The sequence below is a fragment of the Nomascus leucogenys genome, chromosome 19, assembly GCF_006542625.1.
Source record: "Nomascus leucogenys isolate Asia chromosome 19, Asia_NLE_v1, whole genome shotgun sequence".
In the NCBI taxonomy this organism is placed as follows: Eukaryota; Metazoa; Chordata; class Mammalia; order Primates; family Hylobatidae; genus Nomascus; species Nomascus leucogenys.
In genome coordinates this window covers 31,515,931-31,525,037 of record NC_044399.1, presented here as the reverse complement: position 1 = coordinate 31,525,037, position 9,107 = coordinate 31,515,931, and the positions used below count along the sequence as shown (strand labels likewise).

Below are 9,107 nucleotides of genomic sequence, written 5' to 3'. Positions count from 1 at the left end.
TCCACCCACCTCGGCCTCCCAAAGTGCTGGGATACGGGCATGAGCCACCGCACCAGGCCCTTCTCCCGCCTTTGACTTGATTAAAGTGTCTCCGCTTTTCTTGGGAGGGAATAGGGGATGTTTTATCGGTGAACGTGCCATATACCTTATGGTCCACTCATGTGCCTTTCAGACTTCAAAGCAGTGTGTGTGTGTGTGTGTGTGTTTTTCTCGCCTAAAAATCGATAAGTAGCTCCACCTGAAGAGGGGCGGAACTTCTGGGTCAGGAAGCAGCTGGAATCCGCACTCACCTCATCCCCATTATTTGGATCATGCCTCTTTCCAACACGTGTTCACGATCTCCAAAGGGAATGTATTTCTTCTCTGTGCTTAATGTGATTTGAAATATGTTGAATCAAAGTGAAATATTTATTTTTGAATAAAGGAGATAATAGCATTAAAAAATTCAATAGTTAGAGGCTACCATATTGAACAGTGCAGAGCTCTTAGGTTGGTGCAAAAGTAATTGTGGTTTTTGCCATTACTTTTAATAGAACAATGTTTTCAAACTTAAGTTTGCATCAGAATCACTTGAAGGGCTGTTAAAATAAAGATTGCTGGGACCCATCCCCAGAGTTTCTGGTTTTGGCAGGGTGCAGGAACTTCCATTTCTAATAAGTTCCTGGGTAGTGATGATGCTGTTGGTTGAAGGACCATACTTTGAGAACCACTTATCTAGAAGCTGGAGCAGTAAGAAAAAGTAGAGAAGCAATTAGGAGCCAGGGATATGTAAAAGAAAGTGGTTTAAAAAAAAAAAAAAGGCCGGGCGCGGTGGCTTACGCCTGTAATCCCAGCACTTTGGGAGGCCAAGGCGGGTGGATCATTTGAGGTCAGGAGTTTGAGACCAGCCTGGCCAACATGGTGAAAACCCCATCTCTACTAAAAATACAAAAATTAGATGGGTGTGGTGGTACATGCCTGTAATCCCAGCTACTCGGGAGGCTGAAGCAGGAGAATTGCTTGAACCTGGGAGAAGTAGGTTGCAGTGAGCTGAGATCGTGCCACTGCACTCCAGCCTGGGTGACAGAGCGAGACTCCCTCTCAAAAAAAAAAAAAAAAAAAAAAAGAACTAGGCCAAGTAAGATGGCTCATTCATGCCTGTAATCCCAGTACCTTGGGAGGCCAAGGTGGGAGGATCACTTGAGCCCAGGAGTTTGAGACCAAACTGGGCAACACAGGGAAACCCCCTCTCTACAAAAAAAAAAAAACAACCTAAAAATCAACAAAGCATGATAGTGACGAGTCCTAGTTACTTCAAAGGTTGAGGTGGGAGAATCGCTTGATCCCAGGAGGTCAAGGCTCCAGTGAGCTGTGATCACACCACTGCACTCTAGCCTGGGTGACAGAGCAAGACCCTGTTAAAAAAAAAAAAGCACTAACAATGAGATACCACTACACATCCATTAGAATGGCTAGGCCAAGCATGGTAGCTCACGCCTATAATCCCAGCACTTTGGGAGGCCGAGGTGAGCAGATCATCTGATGTCAGGAGTTCGAAAATACCCTGGCCAACATGTTGAAACTCCGTCTCTACTAAAAATACAAAAAAAAATTAGTTGGGCGTGGTGACATGCGCCTGTAATCCCAGCTACTTGGGAGGCTAAGGCAGGAGAATCACTTGAACCCAGGAGGTGGAGGTTGCAGTGAGCTGAGATCATGCCACTGCACTCCAGCCTGGGCGACAGAGAGAGACTCCATCTCAAAAAAAAAAAAAAGAAGAAGAATGGCTAAAATCCAAAATACTGACAGTTCCAAATACTAGCAAGGATGTGGAACAACAGAAACTCTCATTCATTGCCGGTAGGAATGCAAAATAGTATAGCCACTTTGGAAGATAATTTGGCAGTTTCTTACAAAACTAAATATACCCTTACCATATGATCCAGCAATTGTGCTCTTGGGTATTTACCCAAATGAGTTGTAAACTATGTCCACACAAAAACTTGCACACTGGTGTTTATAGCAGTTTTAGTCATAATTGCCAAAACTGAAAGATGTCCTTCAGTAGGTGAGTAGATAACCTGTGGTACATCCAATGAAATATTATTCAGTGCTAAAAAGAAATGAGCTATCAAGCCATGAAAATACATGGAGGAACCCTAAATGCATATTACTAAGTAAAAGAAGCCAATCTGAAAAGTCTACATATGGTATGATTCCAATTCTATGACATTCTGTAAAAGGCAAAACTATGGAGATAGAAAAAAAAAAAAATCAGTGGTTGCCAGGGGTTGGGAGGAGGGAGGAATGAAGAGGCAGAGCATAGAGGATTTTTAGGGTAGTGAAACTATTCTGTATGATACCAAAATGGTAGATACATGTCACTATATACTTTTCCAGACCCACAGAAAGTACAACACCAAGAGTGGATCCTAATGTAAACTATGGACTTTGATTGATAATGATATGTCAATGTCGGTTCATTGATGATAACATATGTACCATTCTAGTGCAGGATGCTGATATTGGGGGAGGCTGCGTCTGTGAAGGGGCAGCAAATTTGTATATGATAACTCTTTGTACTTCCCTCTCAATTTTGCCGTGAACCTAAAACTGCTCTAAAAAATAAAGTCTTTTTTGGGCTGGGCGCAGTGGCTCACACCTGTAATCCCAGAACTTTGGGAGGCCGAGGCAGGCGGATCACCTGAGGTCAGAAGTTCAAGACCAGCTTGACCAACATGGAGAAACTCCATCTCTACTAAATATACAAAATTAGCTGGGTGTGGTGGTGCATACCCGTAATCCCAGCTACTCGGGAGGCTGAGGCAGGAGAATTGCTTGAACCCGGGAGGCAGAGGTTGCGGTGGGCCAAGATCACACTACTGCACTCCAGCCTGGGTGACAGAGAGAGACTCCATCTCAAAAAAGAAAAGAAAAGAAAAGAAAACAACATTAATTCTCACTTTTGAAGGGAAAGCAGGAAGATGCATATTAATATTACAGCATCTTTGATAAAAACCAATCTATTTGGCCGGGCATGGTGGCTCATGCCTATTACCCTAGCACTTTGGGAGGCTGAAGAAGGAAGATCCCTTGAGTCCAGGAGTCCGAGACCAGCCTGGGAACACAGTAAGACCTTGTCTCTACAATAAATACACAAAATTAGTGAGCATAGTGTCACGCACCTATAGTTGCAGCTACTCTAGAGGCTGAAGTGGGAGGATCCCTTGAGTGCTGGAGGTCAAGGCTGCAGTGAGCCAAAAAAAGACCAATGAATTCAGGTGTCTACCCCCTGACCCAAACAGAAGCAGACCCTAAATCTTTCAGGGTGTCATCCTAAGCTAAGTAGAAACGTAAAAGTTTCCTAGAGCACAGATAAGAGTGACCTAGCACTCCAGCCAACCAGAAGGGGAAAAGCAGAACATAAGCTTACTTTCTGCAAAGGAAGCAGCTATACAAATTATGCCAGAGAACTAGAAAAACACTAATTTGAGTATCCAAAAAGGGGGAAGTAGATCCAAATATTTCTAATAAAGAGCATTCTGTAAGACTTCCAACAAGCTATTGAAGGTTGAGAAAACCTATCTGGCAACCCAGTTAATTTCAGGACATATAATTACAGGAACTTAGTCCCTCAAGTCAGAGATGCCTGGGAGGAATTGCACGGTTTGAATCACAGCAGATTTGCAGCCTATTTAAGTTTTTAGACCACTAGAAAACTGGAAAAACAATTCATTTAATATAGTTGAGAGAATACTTAAAAATCCTACATCGATTCAATTATATACTGACTTAGAATTATATGATTGCTTCCTGTGGGGGGTTAATTCCCTGGCATTTAGGTTGAGCCCCTACATATACCTTCAATTTTCAAAAAAAAAATATTTGAACTCAAAGGTTTACTTACGATAATAATGAAATCTTACTTAGATTAACACTCAAAACATTTCTTGGGAATAGGCTTTTTAAAATGAAACTCGTAATTTATTTTTGTTACAAAAGGAAATGTTTATGTCCCTGTTAAAGTATAAAAAGGGTCTCATTAGTGTATCTGAAGAGCACTACATTGTACATTGTCTTCCAGAGGTGGAAAAAAAAAGAAGTTAACTTTTACATATACTTGAAAGAGAAAGTCTGCATTCTGCACTAAGTTTTTTTGAATGGAATAAGTTTAAATTGTCCTCAGTTCTAGCAAAGAATGTTCTTAAATATCTTTCTTTAAAAATCCAATAGTAGGGCCGGGCGCGGTGGCTCATGCCTGTAATCCCAGCATTTTGGGAGGCAGGTGGATCATCTGAGGTCAGGAGTTCGAAAACGGCCCGGCCAACATGGTGAAACCAGCCTGGCCAACATGGTGAAACCCCATCTCCACTAAAAATACAAAAATTAGCTGGGCGTGGTGGCGGGCCTGGGCAACAAAAGCAAAACTCTGTTTCAAGAGAAAAAAAAAATCCAATAGTAATTTCAGATTCACTTAAATATCCCCAAAATAGCAAGTGGAAAAAAAAGTTTTTAACTTGGGAAGCCGAGGCAGGCGGATCACAAGGTCAGGAGTTCAAGACCAGCCTGGCCAATATGGTGAAACCCCATCTCTACTAAAAATAGAAAAATTAGCCAGGCATGGTGGTGTGTGCCTGTAATCCCAGCTACTCAGAAGGCTGAGGCAGGAGAATTGCTTGAACCCGGGAGATGGATGTTGCAGTGAGCCGAGATTGTACCATTGCACTCCAGCCTGGGTGACAGAGTGAGACTCCAAAAAAAAAAGAAAAAGAAAAAAAAAAGTTTTTTACTTGAGGGCAGCATCATTCTGAATTGGATCAAAGTTACTGAAATGTAATTAATCTTATTGTATAAACATGTCTTTCGTCATTATCCATGTATAGAAACAATAAATGGAGAAAGAGGGTCAATAGTCTCTCCCTCCACAAAATTTTAAGTTCAGATGAAGGCAGAGAAGACATAAAACAACTATTTGAGTATTCCTAACTCTTTCTCACTTTAATCTGAGGTTTGTATATATGTCTGAGTAAGACTGGGAAACCAACCCCACCCAACCCTCAACACACACGTTGAAAATGAGATCTTCCAAAAGAGAATGCAAGAACTGGAAGAACAAACTACATATTATATACTTACTCTGTTCATAACCAAAATGTTTTCTTTGTTAATGTATTCACTTGAATTCAATGGAGTGTTAAATTTGCCAGTAATTTTTATTTCTACGACAAACCATATTAATACACGACAAGACAGTATGACTTCAAAAAATGAGCCGAGAACTTAAATAGGTATTTCTTCAAAGAAGATATACCAATAAGCACATGAAAAATGGTCAACATCATTAGTCATTAGGGAAATGTAAGTCAAAACCACAATGAGATACCAATTCACATCCTCTAGGATAGCCATATTTTTAAAAAAAAAAAATTTTTGAGAGATGGGGTCTCACTCTGTCACCCAGCATGGAGTGCAGTGTCATGATCACAGCTCACTGCAGCCTCAAATTCCTGGGCTTAAGGGATCCTCCCACTACAGGCTCCAGACTAGCTGGGACTACAGGAGCATGCCACTGTATCCAACTGACTTTCTTAAAAAAAAAAAAGAAGAAAGAAGAAAGAAAACAAAACAAAAGAAAAAGGCTGAGTGCAATGTCTCACACCTGTAATTCCAGCACTTTGGGAGGATTGCTTGAGGCCAGGAGTTCAAGACCAGCCTGGGCAACACAGAAAGACCCTGTTTCGACAAAAAAAAAAAAAAAATTTTTTTTAAAGAAAGAAAAAGAGACTGGGTGTGGTGCCTGTAATCCCAGCACTTTGGGAGGCTGAGTGGGGAGGATCACTTGAAGCCAGGAGTTTGAGTATTCAGTAAGCTATGATCATGCCACTGCAGTCTACTAGTCCACCCTGGGCAGCAGAGCAAGATCCCATCTCTCTCTCTCAATCTCTCTCTCTCTCTCTCTCTGTGTGTGTGTGTGTATATACACACACATACAGTAATATATATATAGTAATTTCAGATTACCATAGATTACTATATATAGATCTATACAGAGATATATAGATATATATAGATCTATAGCTATATCTCCCTGTATATATAGAGAGATAGATATATATAGATAGATATACAGAGATAGATCTCTCTATATCTATTTATATCTATCTATATGTATATCTATAGAGAGAGAAATTTTAAAAAGAAAAATAGGCTGAGTGCAGTGGCTCACGCCTGTAATCCTAGCACTTTGGGAGGCCGAGGCAGGTGGATTGCCTGAGCTCAGGAGTTCAAGACCAGCCTGGGTAACATGGAAAAATCCTGTCTCTACTAAAAATACAAAATTTTAGCCAGGTGTGGTTGCGCGTGCCTGTAATCCCAGCTACTCGGGAGGCTGAGGCACGAAAATCCCTTGAACCTGGGAGGCGGAAGTTACAATGAACCAAGATCGTGCCACTTTACTCCAGCCTGGGCGACAGAGGGAGACTGTGTTTCAAAAAAAAAAAAAAAAGAAAGAAAAAGAAAATAGCAAGTGTTGGTGAGGATGTGGAGAAATGGGAACTCTCATGCATTGTTGATGAGAATGTAAAATGGTGCAGCCACAGTGTAAAACATTTTGGAATTACTCAAGACATCGAATACAATTACCATATGTCCCAACAATACCACTCTTAGGTATATACCCAAAAGAATTGGAAAAAAATAAATACTTGTACACCAATGTTTCTAGCAGTACTATTCACAATAGTGAAATGTTGAGGGCCAAGTGCGGTGACTCATGCCTGTAATCACTTTGAGAGGTCAAGGCAGGCAGATCACTTGAGGTCAAGAGGTTGAGACCACCCTGGCCAACATGGTGCGATCCCGTCTCTATTAAAAATACAAAAATTAGGCTGGGCACATGGCTCACGCCTGTAATCCCAGCACTTTGGGAGGCTGAGGCAGGGGGATCACCAGAAGAAAGGATCACCTTTCTTCCTTTTTTTTTGAAACAGGGTCTTGCTCTGTTGCCCAGGCTGGAGTGTGATGGAGTGATTACGGCTCACTGCATCCTCGAACTCTCCGGCTGAGGCGATCCTCCCAGCTCAGCCTCCCAAGTGCAAGTACCTGGACTACAGGCACACACCACCACACCCAACTAATTGTTAATTTTTTTGTAGAGAGGAAGTCTCCTTATGTTGCCCTGGCTAGGCAACTCCTGGGCTCAAGCAATCCTCCTGCCTCGGCCTCCCAAAATGCTGGGATTACAGGCATGAGCCACTGCGCCCAGCCTTGGTGAGGTTTCTGAACTCAAAGCTGAGTAGAGACCTGAAGTAACTATCAGGACAATATGGGTCAATAAAACTCATCCTCAGGAGGTCAGGAGTTCGAGGCCAGCCTGGCCAACATGGCAAAACCCTGTCTCTACTAAAAATACAAAAATTAGCTGGGCATGGTGATCCATGCCTGTAATCCCAGCTACTCAGGAGGCTGAGACAGGAGAATCACTTGAACCCAGGAGGCAGAGGTTGCAGTGAGCTGAGATCATGCCACTGCACTCCAACCTGGGTGACAGAGCAAGACTCTGTCTCAAAAAAAAAAAATTAGCCAGGTTTGGTGGCACATGCCTGTAATCCCAGCTCCTGGGGAAGCTGAGGCAAGAGAATCATTTGAACCATTCCTCCGATAAGGGGGAGGTCGCAGTGAGCCAAGATTGCACCTGCACTCCAGCCTGCAGCACAGAGCAAGACTCCGACTCAAAAAAAAAAAAAAAAAAAAGGTGGAAACCACCCATGTGTCCATAAACAGATGTGAACAAAATGTGGCATATCCATACAATGGAACCTTAGTCAGCCATAAAAAGGAATGACATTCAGGTATATGCTATAACATGAAGGAAACTTGATGACATTTTGCTTAGTAAAATAAGCCAGGCACAAAAGGATAAATATTGTATGATTCCACTTACATGAGGTACCTAGAGTAGTCAAATTTATAGAGATAGAAAGTAGAATGGTGGTTGCCAGGAACTGGGAGAAGGGGGCATGGGGAATAATTATTTATGGGATGCAGAGTTTCTGTTTTTGATTAATGAAGTTCTGAAACTGTAGAGCGGTCATGGTTACACAGCATTATGAACGTGCTTAATGCCACTCAACTGAACACTTAAAAATGACAAATCTTATGTATATTTTGCTACAAAAATACATAAGGGGATTCATAGTTTTTCAAAATTCTTCTAGGGAGTATAGGAGAGGGGGAAAAAGCCAGTAGTCCTCAATGCAATGAGCCCTACACCGGCAACTTTAAGGCTGAGGCAGAGAAATGTAACTGTTAGAGCCATGCCACCTGGTCAGCTTTTTTTAAGTGTGTGTGTGTGTGTGTGTGTGTGTGTGTGTGTGCGCGCATGCAGCACATTTTGTTTTTCCTTTTTGTTGAGCACTATATTGCCCAGGCAAATCTCAAACTCCTGGGCTCAATCTATCCTCCTGCCTTTGCTTCCCTACATGCTGGGATTACAGGTGTGAGTCCAGCAGCTTTTTTTCTTTCCTTTCTTCCTTTTTTTTTGAAACAGGGTCTTGCTCTGTTGCCCAGGCTGGAGTGTGATGGAGTGATTACGGCTCACTGCATCCTCGAACTCTCCGGCTGAGGCGATCCTCCCAGCTCAGCCTCCCAAGTGCAAGTACCTGGACTACAGGCACACACCACCACACCCAACTAATTGTTAATTTTTTTGTAGAGAGGAAGTCTCCTTATGTTGCCCTGGCTAGGCAACTCCTGGGCTCAAGCAATCCTCCTGCCTCGGCCTCCCAAAATGCTGGGATTACAGGCATGAGCCACTGCGCCCAGCCTTGGTGAGGTTTCTGAACTCAAAGCTGAGTAGAGACCTGAAGTAACTATCAGGACAATATGGGTCAATAAAACTCATCCTCCTACTTCCATTCGTGTCTGAGTTAAAACAGTATCTTCCACTTAAGTGCTCATTTCTCAAGTTTTGATTTTAAATATAAAAACAGCCTAAAGGTGCTTACTGTGTTTACTTCTTTTATATTTCAACTATCTGATTTTTTAGCAGTGTCTGGGGACAAAAACTAGCATTTCTCTGAGACCATCACATCCCCAATCTGACTGCCATGTGAATGGTTTGTTGGGTG

At 42.3% G+C, this 9,107-nt stretch overlaps 1 long non-coding RNA gene across 1 annotated transcript; it reads right to left on the bottom strand.

Moving 5' to 3' along the window:
• Nucleotides 1-389: 389 nt before the first annotated feature.
• Nucleotides 390-4,349, bottom strand: LOC105737914. The gene is made up of 3 exons (XR_001113606.2): nucleotides 2,776-4,349; nucleotides 1,293-1,394; nucleotides 390-721 (listed from the first exon to the last, which is right to left on the bottom strand). It is a non-coding gene; the product is annotated as an uncharacterized LOC105737914 (long non-coding RNA).
• Between the last annotated feature and the right edge of the window lie 4,758 nt (nucleotides 4,350-9,107).